At 40.5% G+C, this 12104-nt stretch overlaps 1 protein-coding gene across 2 annotated transcripts in view; it reads right to left on the reverse strand.

Moving 5' to 3' along the window:
• The window catches only part of OTUD7B (OTU deubiquitinase 7B), a 54141-nt gene extending 43479 nt beyond the window's left edge, over positions 1-10662 (reverse strand). Inside the window, exon 1 of one of the 2 annotated variants that reach the window (XM_059077880.2) lies at positions 10354-10662. The gene's annotated coding sequence lies outside the window, so the exon portion shown is untranslated. The remainder of the gene's footprint in view (positions 1-10353) is intronic. The other variant, XM_067035325.1, reaches the window with a different exon arrangement.
• Between the last annotated feature and the right edge of the window lie 1442 nt (positions 10663-12104).

Consider the following 12104-nt stretch of genomic DNA (forward strand, 5'->3'; position numbering starts at 1 on the left):
CTGCATTCCTCCTCGCTCTTATCCTAAGGACTGTTTGGGGAACCATGGGTAAGAATCTGGTGCCAGGAGCGAGGGATCTTACCCTCTTCCCTGTTAAGTCTCCAAATATCAATAAAATCAAGGGCCACAAGCAATTTTCTCTTCCCACCACCAGATCTCCCTTATCAAGACTAGAGAAGAGACATGGGGGTGGCAGGAAAGGATAGTGGGGTAGTCATCTACTCAAAGGAACTGTAAGCTCATTAAAGCCAATTCAATCAATTATATGTAGCTACTGACAGCGTAAGTTTTCATCTCAGCCTTATCTTCCAGGTACTCTTGCCTATAACCTTCACACATTCTCCTACAACCTTCCCAAATATACTAAATGTGTGCTGAGAAATAAGAACATTTTATCAAAAATTTGAGCTAAAGATAACTACAAAAGATAATCGGTTGTAAATTAAAGTTCAGAAGTGCATTTTAGAATTATAGATTTGGGATTAGCCCTCAAAAAGGTCCATAATAATGTTCTTCAGAACCTCCATAGGAAATCAAGACGTGACATGTTAAGTTTAACCACAGTTTAAGTTTAAGCAATAACCATTAAATATAAGCTTAAGCAATAACCATTTAACATAATAACCATTAAACATAATAACCGTTTAACATAACAACATAAACGTAAGTTTAAGCAATAACCATTGGTGATATTTTACTTACTTTACCTCTAAAATTGCAATTTCATTATAGTTCAACTTAACATTTAATTTCTTCCTGGTGGGGGGAGGGAAGGGCTTCCGTGAGGCCTAAACAATGTTATACTGGTACTACACCTTCCAGAATTAAAAGCTTAAAAATATTTTGCTGAGATACAATCTGGTCTCATCAATAAAAAAGGTGCTGTTAAAAGTATAAGTACATATATATGTACAAATGTGTACATTATTTAGGCTTTCTTTTTTAGAGGCCTAATAATTCCTGTTTCTCAGCAGTATTTATTAAGTGAACAGATAGGCTGCTTTTTCCCAATGCCAATATAAATCTCCAGTGAAGGTGTCAAGACCTTGATGACAATAGCAGAATTTGATAGCTAGTGAAATGAGTCTGGCCACAGGAGCACATTGCCTCAAATGCCATCAGGATCAATTCCCAGGAGTTTCCTCATTGGGATGATATGACCAATCAATTCCTATTTCATTTCTCAGGGAATGTTTGCTCTCATCTCCTACAGGAAGTTAGTCTTGACTGCTCTCAACTTTTATGTGCATTTCTATATAATTTTCAGTGCTGAATGTTTCTTTATAAGCTTTATTTTTCATTAGGGCCACTATATCGCTCATAATTAAACAGTTCACCAACTCAAAGGACTGTCTTTATTTTTTTATTCATTAGTTAACCATTTAGTCACTAATAGCGACTAAATGCCTACTATGTTTAAGTTACTGTGGCAAGCCCCTGAGGGATACAAAGATAAAAGAAACTACTTATCTGCTTTCAAGGAGCTCACAGTATAGTAGAAGAGCCATACTAAGGGCACAAATAAACTAAAATACAAGAATAAACAACGACCACCAGATCAGTACCAATAAAATGATAGGCGGATTTAGAAGTAGGAAAGATCACAGCCTGCAGGAGAAAAAAAAAAATCAGGAAAGTTTTCATGGAAGACAGGGTTTAAACTGGGACTCTGATGGGTAGGATTATTTCATGAGGCAAGTGGGGAGGGCAATGGAGGAAAAAGGCTTCAAGATTAGGTGATTAAATGAACTAGATCTACATGTACACAAATGTGAAAAACAATGTTGAGAGAAAAGGTTGCAAAAATATACACGCAGTATGACTCTATTTATGATTTCAAAATTTAACTATATGTTGTGTGTCTATATTACACATTTTTTTAAAAAGTATAAACCATGAAATGGAATGATACATAACAATTCAGAACAGGATTCATTTCCCAAGAAAGAAGAAGGGGATAAAGATGAAGAGTAGGACTTTGGCTATATCTAATACCTAACAGTTTATATCTTAAAGAGAGTGAGAGATCTAAAACAAATATGACAAAATGTTAATATCCATTAAATCTGGGTTGTGGGCTCAAAATTGTGTTAGGGTTTTTTCCCCTGAACTTTTCTAAATATATAAAATATCTTAGTATTCAAAATTTTTAAATTAAGAAAGGGCCGGGTGACTGGAAGAACAGGGGAGTCATTAACACAAAATTAATCAGGAGCAGGTTGGTTCCCCTAAACTTTAAGGGAACAGTTGATAAGCTCAGTTTTAGACTGAAGAGAGTCCTTCAGATCCCCCACCTAGTTCGCACAAAAGGCACTTAGAACAGAGTGAGGTGGAGGCTGACATATATGGACAGGAAGGAAGTTTTTATTGCCACCCTAGGTCAGATAACTGAAGGGAGAGAGAAGCACCTTCCCACGTAGCTTAAATGCCGTGTAACCAAGTCATCTGCCCCAAAACAAAGCCAAGGAAACTTCCAGTTACACAGGAATTCAGATAAAGACTCACTGTGAGTAGCTATTCTATGCCCGCCTCTCTCCCCACCCCTCCCCCAAACACACATAAACAAAAACGAAATGTACCCTTGCCCACTTGAGAAAGAATTAAGAATTGGCAGCTCTGCTAAAGTGGACAGTATCCAATCCAAGGCCCTTCTCTGGAGATGCTGACAGAGCCCAGAGAAAGGAGTAGAGAAATCATAATTCAGTTAAGTTTCAATGAAGACTTACCAGTGGAAGGCATCCATCCTTCCACATCCCCTCATGTCCCAACTTTCCCCAGGGGAATCTAAGGACCTCTAAGAGGTCCTCTATCCTGTTCTGTTCTTCTTCAGCAAAAAAAGACTAAAACACAAAATCCAAACTCTTACTTTGCACTTTAAACCCAAATAATTTACCTTCACAAAAATCCAATGAAATTAAAAACATGGGGAAGAAAGATTTAGAATCCAAGTATAATGACAAATCTTGTTTTTTAGATATACTTTTTGTCGATGCCCAATTTATCATAGCTTATTTCTTTTACCAAAGTTCCATTGGTATAATTTAAAATTAAGTTTAAAAGAAAACTTGAAGGTAACTTAGCAGGAGAGATAAATACATCTGCACACACAATAACACAAATACCTTGACATTCTTCTACATCTGAATCACTGTTGCTGAAGAATCCTAACATCCTATTCACTCCACTCCAGGGCATCCAACTGCCCCAGGTCAAAGTCCCTATTCTCCATGGTACTCTCAGGACAGATCTTCCTCAGTCAGACCTGGGAAAATACCACTGTTCACCATGGACTAGTAAAAAAGACAATGGAGTGAAACGACAGAAGTCCTTCTGTCTTCTAGCTCAATGCAGTGTGGCAGAATGGAACAAACACTGCAACGGGACTTGTGAGGGAATGAGAGAGGTGAGCTAACATTTATTAATCACCTACCACATTACAGCCACTGAAGACTGAATTCCAGACCAAGCTATCACTTCACTACTTCTGTGATCCTAAGTAAATCTCAGGTATTCCATTTGAAAATCAATGAGGGAGACTAAGAAAGCGTAACAGTCCCTCTAGTTCTCTGATTCCATGATTTCACAAACATGATCAGTCAACAACAAATGTATTACTGTTAAACATAATAAAGTGATTTTAAAAGTCTTTTGCAAGAGGGAAGAGTTATGGGAACATATGTATATGTATAACTGATTCACTTTGTTGTAAAGGAGAAACTAACACACTATTGTAAAACAGTTATACTCAAATAAAGATGTTAAAAAAAAAAAAAAGTCTTTTGCTTTGTTCCTCTCCAATCCACCCTCTATATACCACTAACAAAATAATCTTTCTAGAACATGAAATTTACTTTATCACCCAATGCTTAAAAACCCTTAAATGGCTTATCATTTCATGTAGCACAAGATAAAGCTGTCCATGATCGGCCTTACCTACTTCTCCAGCCTCTTCCATGCCCTCCAACCCTGTCCTCCAGCCATAATAATTACTTAAAAGTTACCTGAAGAAGCCTGACTGTTTCGTTCCTTTAAGCTTTTGTTCATGCTGTTTTCTCAGCCTGGAGTGTACTTCTCTCTCTCATCTGTAGGGAATATCCTTAACTCATCTTTCAAGACTCAGCTCAAATATCATCTCCTCTGGGAGGCACTTTCCAACCTCTGAATGTCCAAGGCAGAACTGACCTTTAGGCCCCCACTCTGCCCCCTACATACCTCTATCACAATACCTATCACACTTCATTCCATCTATATACTGACACATCTCTCTCCTCCCACTAGACCCATAACCCCCTCGTAGGTTGAGATCTTGTCTGACTCATCTGCTTCCTTAGTGCCAAAGACAGTGCTTACAAGAGACGTTCAATGGATATTTGATGGAGTGGGGAACAGAGGAACGGAAAACATGAAAGGAGACAGAATAACTCAATTAAGATGGCCTGAAGAGTGGAGAATAGTAGTATTTATCAGTACCACTATCTTTGGCCTTCTGCTCTTTCCCTAAACTCTAGTCTTCAGAGAGCTTATTCATTTTCTTGGCTACAGCTACCACATCTATGCTGATGAACTGCAAAACCACACTTTCAAGTATTATTAACCCTCACCTCTCCACCAGCTGCAGACTCTTCTCTAACAACTGGAACAGCTTTCATTTGGATGTTTCATTGCCACTTTAAATCCAAACGATCTCAAACTGAACTCATCATATTTCCCTAAGAAATGAGGAAACCTCCCTAACTTCTTTACCCCAGTCAGTGTCTCAGAAACCCAGGCTTAAAATGTGATCGTTGTTTGATTGATCACTCTCCATCATCTTCCACATCCAGTCCGCACTGATTTCAATTTTTTCCTTCACAATCTTTGTCACTCTTTCCCCTCCTGAACCCACCCTCCACAACTCTAGCTCAGGCCTCATCACCTCACACATCCCAGCTGCTAATCTCCCTTCCCTCCAAGCCAATCTATTTCCCAATATCATCATATTATAATCCTAATAAAAAATTCCCAGTGGTTAGCTATTTTTCATCGTTTAAGATCTAAACTTATAAGCCTGACTTTTAAGACCCTCTATAAACATAGCTCCAGACCATCCTAACCACCTGTGTTTTACTACTATTCACTGCGACTCAGGTCAGTCTCATCACTGCCCCAAGAACATTCCAAGTACATTCCTGTGCCCAGGCTTCTGCTTGATCCCTCTCAGCTCCAAATTTAAATGATTTTTTTGTTATTTGCTTCGTTTTCATTTATTGTACCTAGTACAATTTTTTTTTAAGATCTGGAGTAAGTTACAATTCCTCTGTGACATCACTCATAACTACCTGAGTACTCTTCTCCCAAAATACCTATGGTATGAGGTCTGTATTATGCAAATGATAATACACTTTCACATTTAAAAATTTTCTCTGGCATAAAGAGGCTCAATAGGTATTCATTCCTTCCTATTCCCCTTACTCCCAACTAGGCTGTAAATTCTTCAAGGGCACAAAACTGTCATTTTTCCTAATCCTCCATACCACTTAGTAGAACTAAATTCACAGCAGGTCACTAAAAATAACAGCTTAGTAGTCTCTCCTATCAAAAATCATTTCTTATAGTATAAGGTATAAGAGATAATCCTAAAAAACACAGTTAAAAATAATCCTGAACTAAACTGTATAAATTAAGATGCCTGATTTTTCCACCTCTGAATTTTAGCTCAGAAATACTTCAATCTCCTGACTTAAGTGGTAAATAATAATCCTGTGCCCATGACATCACAAGCACATAGTTTGGTAATGATTATGAGAAGGCTGGGGGTAGGCAAGGATGAAGGAAAGCAAGTCAACTGAAAGAACAAGGATGGAAGAACAGATGTGTGATTTTTTTGTTTACTTCTTAAGTGTGGACTTCTCATTCGTTTTTCTTTTCTTTTTTTTTTCTTAAATTGGCCACATTTTCAAACAAGTTTGCTTCAGGAGGAAAAATCTAATAGATTTTCAAAGGAGCTAATATCTGAAGAGCCTCTAGAAAGCCCAAGTCCTTCAAAAAAGCCAGCTTAATCTTCAACAATGCAGTATCTCGCAGTAGGACTCTTCCAGATATTGTGAGTAAAGACTTATTCAGGCTGCAACAAAGGTATCTTCTACCAAAAGCTTTTAGGAATAAGGCAGACAGCCTGAGGCCACATTGGACCCACACAGATTTTGAAAAGAAATTGGTCTTCATTAACATACTCAGTATAGCCCAGTCTTAATTACCCTCATATGGATTTTTCATTTTATGGATTTCTGAGGCAAAATCTTTAATTCAAGACTGACGTTTCTTCACCATCAGTATACTTTCCTCACTATCAGGTAATTCAGGCTTAGAAATGCCAATTCATTTCATCAGTATGATCCCCAAAACACTAAAATAAGTCTGGTTTTTAAAATAATGCATTTTCAAACCAAGAAATTTCTTTCTGAAGTTCTGAATTACCTAAACTAGTGCTCCCTACAGTAGCAGAGATAACTGAAAGTTCAATGCACTGGAAACATGACACTGTCCTTACCATAAGCTCTTAAAGAGAATCCAGCCATAGCCTTGAGACTTCCCCACAGGTTGGTACAACATCAGACAGTCACAAGCAGAGCTCAACATAGTGAGTAAGGTGTATAAATACAAAAATTTCTACAAGGAATCTTATGTCTCCTGGCTGATCTCTTTAGGCCAGGATGGTCCAGAAGAGAAGTAGAAGAGTCACAGTTTACCGGTGCCTGACTCCTTGTCCCTGAGTTCTTGGATCAAAGGACTCAATACTTCTCATTAAATCCATCCTTTGTTCAAGGACCTACAATGACTCTATTGACCTTTTCATCAACACCCAACAGAGTCTGGCCTCTGAGTCCCCTCCACCCTCTCGCCTGCTCTACCCATGACTTGACCAACCCACATTCTCTCCAGTCATTCTCATTTATTCTCCCCACAAACACAACTTAGTCATTCATACCATCATTGCACACTGTACATTCTATACTTTCTGCCCAGAAGATCTTTTATCTCCTTTTAGTCCTAACACAGAATAACTATTTTATTTATTTGAATGCTCACACCTATTATATAGATAAGGATGGAGAAGTAAATTGCCCTATATAGATAAGGATGGAGAAGTAAGTTGCCCAAGGTCACATTAGTAAAAAGTAGAACCACAAGTTGAACCAAGATCATCTAACTCCATAGGCCATGCCTCATTATGACTCTAATCCATAGCCTCCCAAGTTCATTTCAAATTTTACTGACTCAGAAATCTTCCCTAATTTATTTCATTCATACTTTGTTACTTCGAATTTTCTAGTCTCTACATACTTCATTTGTAGCACATTAAACTTGGTTTTGTTTATGTTTTTTCTTAAACGTTAAAGCTTATAAGTCTGCTTTCTCATTTACATACTGCCTTCCCCAACATCACCCTGGTCCCAAGGGCAAGAACACCTGTTTTTACATCTTTTATATCTCCCCAAAGCCTGTCACTGGCACTTGGAAACTGCCTTATCCACAGGAGTGGATAAGTCATTATTCACCAAGGATTTATTACTTAAAAAAAAAATCAACTTCCTTCTTCTATCATATTAAAAAAATCAACTAATTTCAGGCATTCATGATAAAACTGTCCTGCATCAGCATTCTAGTTACACAGATTTTAATTGTCTAATTTATCTGGGGCTGTTGAGAAGATTCCAGGCTGCCATTCCACAGCTCCTAAGTTTGCATAGGAAAGATACTGCTGAAGTCACACTTCAAAGCATTGTTTCAGGATTTTTTCCTTGATGGGATGAATGTCTGGCATAAGGAGAACGCATGCTCCCTTGTAAAGTCCTCTGCCAGCATACTTAGCATGCTTGAGACAGTCAGGAGCTCTAAAACTTTAACAAGTGGCACTTAGTGCCCCCATAAAAGTCTGAAAACTTATTTTTAATACTGAGTTATTCCATCATAATTCACTTGGTTACATATATATTGAATCTCAAAATTCCAAACAAAGCCTTTTGAGAACTGAAAACAGTGATGGGCTATTGGGCTGCCCTACACTTATTCCTAGAGTTTATTCAGTCCTTCAATCCCCACCCCTAACCCCTGGAATAATGTATGTAGTTCAACTAGGGGAAGTTGCTAAATATAGATATGAATTGAATTTGCCAGATATCATCACTAATACTGGCACGAACTAACTCATAAATTAAAACAACTATTGATAGTCAACACTCTGGAACAGCATGTGTGATTTTTAAAAATTAGATATTACCCTTCAAATTAAATCATTTTCAATAGAGGTCCCAAAAGAAAGAGATTAACGAAATAAAGCTTCAGGAAAATTTCCACGTTGTTGGTAACATAACTACACAAAGTCCAACTAGTAATTAACATTCATTACTGGTCAGCCTGCCTTATACAAGTCAGTAGACAGCCCTTTCTTTGGCAAAGGTTTACTTTTTTTTTCACAAAGGAGTCTTTGGCATTAAATGAAAGGGATAAGTCAAAGCAGGCAACAACAACAACAAAAATAGTAATAATTTGGAAACTATCATCCTTCCATCTTTCCTTCCTGCTTGAATGCATACTGTCCAAAGTGCGTATCTGTTCAACTCTAAATTATTCATGTTAATGGATGATTATCGGTAGAAAGGTGCTGATAATCCGAAATGGAAAAAATCGAAAAATAATCTATTTCAGTTTTGGAAAATCTTTTCAGCGTATTTATTATCTCAATTATTCCTAGCATGAGCTAATATGTGTATTCATTTGTAATCTCTAAGTACATAGTAACTGGCCACTAACTCAGGGAGGTGCTCTGAGGCATGCTGGGTAGCTAGTGGAAATTAGAACAGACTGGTATTCAGCTTCCAGATGAGCAACATCAATTTCATTTATTTTACAGTTCTGTCCAGCCTTCAAAATATCAATAGACTAGCACAGCAGGTTGGTTACTAACCTTTAAAAGAAAGGCTCGGAAAAACAATGAGGACAAAGAGTATAATTGTTTACCCATAATGTATTCATTTGTAAATTATGCACAGCAAATGTTTAATTACAAGTCTGATTCTCCCTAGGCACCCAGCATAAGCCCCTGCTGTCTTCTCCATCCCATCAAGAATGCAATCTCATTTATTAGGAAAGAAAGTTTCTATTTTTTAAAGCTATACAGTATAGAAAATGTTTTTTAAAGATTTAGGACTAGCTACCCTTTTGGACCCGCCTTATCACTACCTCTTCTCTCTACTTTGTCCTTTCCCACTTTAGAAACAGGTTGAAAGACAAAGGGATCCAGCGTCCTCTAAGATCTAAATATACAGTATGAGAAGCCACAGACTGAACAATTCCCCGTTTCTGATTTTCTAGAAAGTATTTTATACATATATGTACTAAAAGTCAACTAATTTTTGCCTTTGCATTCATGAAAAGAAAACTCCCTGAAGAGCTGGGGAGAATCTCTTACAGAAAATTTCTTTGAACTTAATTTTTATATCTGTATTGTGCCCAGAGAAGCCACCTGGGCTCCTGAGAGACTACCTAGACCGAGGGGGGGGGGGGGGCGGACAGGAAAAGAGAGAGGAAGAGAGAGAAGGAAAGACGGAAGGGAAGAGAGAGGCGGAGAGGGAGACTCAGAGCACTGGTCCTTGTGAGCCGACAAGCTAAAAATACGCCGGCCCAGTAAACAAATCCCGTTCCATCCCGACCGGAGCCACACCGTTAACCTAGTAATTATGAGAAGAGGAGTGAGATCACGCAACCCCCGGCTTACTCATCATCAGCTTCTAAAGTTTCCATCGGCTCACGGCAACTTTTTTTTTTTTCTAAAGTTCATAAGCATGCCCTAGAATCAATCTCTCTCTCTCTCACACTCACACTTCTTTTTCGCTCCCTTCCTCCATTACTGGACGCACCTCAGTTTGGCTATCGATAGGGGAGAACAGCTTGTTTTCTTTTCATTTTACTTTTATATTGAGACTTTAAAATGAACTTTATCCTACAATGAGGGTAGTACACTGCACTCCTAGCCACCTTAAAACTCCACCATCCCTCCCCGAAAGTCTAGCTGACAAGGGAGGACCGTCCAAACTGCCCAGCACAGCTGAGGAAGGGAGGCCACAAACGGGGAAAAAGGGGGGCTGGGAAGGCGGGACGCAGGTGAAAGGGAGGAGTAACCGGGGAAAGGTTGGGGCCAAGCAAGAACAGTCAGGGCGAAGAGGGGGTGCCGAGAGGAGATGGCTCAGGGTGAAATATAATCAGAAAGGAGATGGGGAACAGTGGCGATCAGAGGGTCAGAGTTTGGGAGTCTGAAGAGGCGGGAGGGGCGGGAGCAGACGGGGGAGGGTGACAAGGCGGGGGCTCCGTTACCCTCGCGGCTCCCGGGGCAAGGCCCTAGGCCAGGGCGGAGCGCGGGGCCCGGCTGCCTCTCCTCATTCCTCTGCTGTGACCCCGGGGTCCGGCCGGCCCCTCCCCCGTCGACGACGGAGGCGGAGGCGGTGGCAGAGACTGAGACCGCGGCTGTTGTTCCGCACAGGATCAGGAGCTGGAGCCAGACGGGACTGATCTGGACTGGCCTCCCCCAGTGGCTTTTTGCCTGCTCCACACTCGACTCCGGCTGCTGGTTCAAGATCGGTGGTTTTCGGCCGTCCGGCCGGAAACAAGCGCCAGTTTCCGGCCGGAGAGGGTTGGTGGTGACACCCAAGCGGCCCCGGGGCCTCCTCCCGCCCAGCCCCGCCCAGCCCCGCCCCACCCCGTAGCAGCCCCGCCCTTAGCGCCACTCCCCTAGCTGAGGGCAGTCTGGCGGTTGCCCCGCTCGTGACCCCGTGTTTTCCTGGCCCGTGTACCTAAAGCCCCTGTTCTGGAGAGTTCTTGAACCAGAGCTGGAGGGCTACTGGGTGGACTCTTGAGACTTTGAGGTGTAGTCAGTTGGACACAGCCCTTTAGAAAGAAGCAGAAAGAGGCGAGGTAGTTCTAGAAAGGTGAGAGGAATGAAAATACTTAGAATGAGAAGACTGAAATTCTAGTTACTCTACAGGATCATTCTAGACTGACTGGAGGAAAATAAACACTTCTTCCAGACCAATCTCCACCCAGTTAAGCACTCTTCCTCCTTAACTCCTGCAGTGAACATAGTGTAAGACGTTAGGGGAAAACCCGAGCGAAGTTTTTGGCCAACCGAATACTTTTCTCTGTAAACACTCAATATTTATTTACTTACATAATGATGATACCCTATTTACATATCTGCCTTAGACTGTTAGCGCAAGCAAAACAAGTTATGTAGTGCTTTTTTGGTAATACCTTTTAACAGCCTTGTACAACGACTATGCTGTTGCATAGTTAAATTCACAAACATTGAGTCCCTACTACGTGCAAGGCACTGTGCTCATTGATACTGGGGACACAAAAATGAATAAGACATAATTCCAGGCATCAAAGATCTTACGCTTTAGTAAAACACATAAAACTGTATTGTATAAGGCAGAATTCACATATGTGCTGTGTGATTTACAAGGACCTATGGCTATGGGAACATAAGCCTTGCCTGGCACATAGCAGACCTTCCATATTTGTTGAATGACTAAATATTAGACGAACGTGGACAGTTTCAAGCAAGAAGAGCCATTTAATAAATACCTCTTTATGACAAACACAAAGTGGAGCCAGCCCCTGCTATAATCTGACCAAAGAAATGCTAAATTTTTTAAAAGTTTATTTATTTTATTTATTTATTTTTGGCTGTGTTGGGTCTTCGTTGCTGCGTGTGGGCTTTTTCTAGTTGCGGCGAGTGGGGGCTACTCTTCGTTGAGGTGTGAGGGCTTCTCATTGCAGTGGCTTCTGTTGTTACAGAGCATGGGCTCTAGACGCGCGGGCTTCGATAGTTGTGGCTTGTGGGCTCTAGAGCTCAGGCTCAGTAGCTGTGGCCCTCGGACTGAGTTGCTCCGTGGCATGTGGGATCTTCCCGGACAAGGGCTCGAACCCTTGTCCCCTGCATTGGCAGGCAGATTCTTAACCACTGCGCCACCAGGGAAGCCCAAGAAATGCTAAATTTTAATTCAGATTCCTAACATTGTGGCAACTGGTTTGCATTTTCGAAATGTTGTGCCCATTAGGCCTAT

This window comes from Kogia breviceps, chromosome 1 (assembly GCF_026419965.1).
Source record: "Kogia breviceps isolate mKogBre1 chromosome 1, mKogBre1 haplotype 1, whole genome shotgun sequence".
Taxonomy (NCBI): Eukaryota; Metazoa; Chordata; class Mammalia; order Artiodactyla; family Physeteridae; genus Kogia; species Kogia breviceps.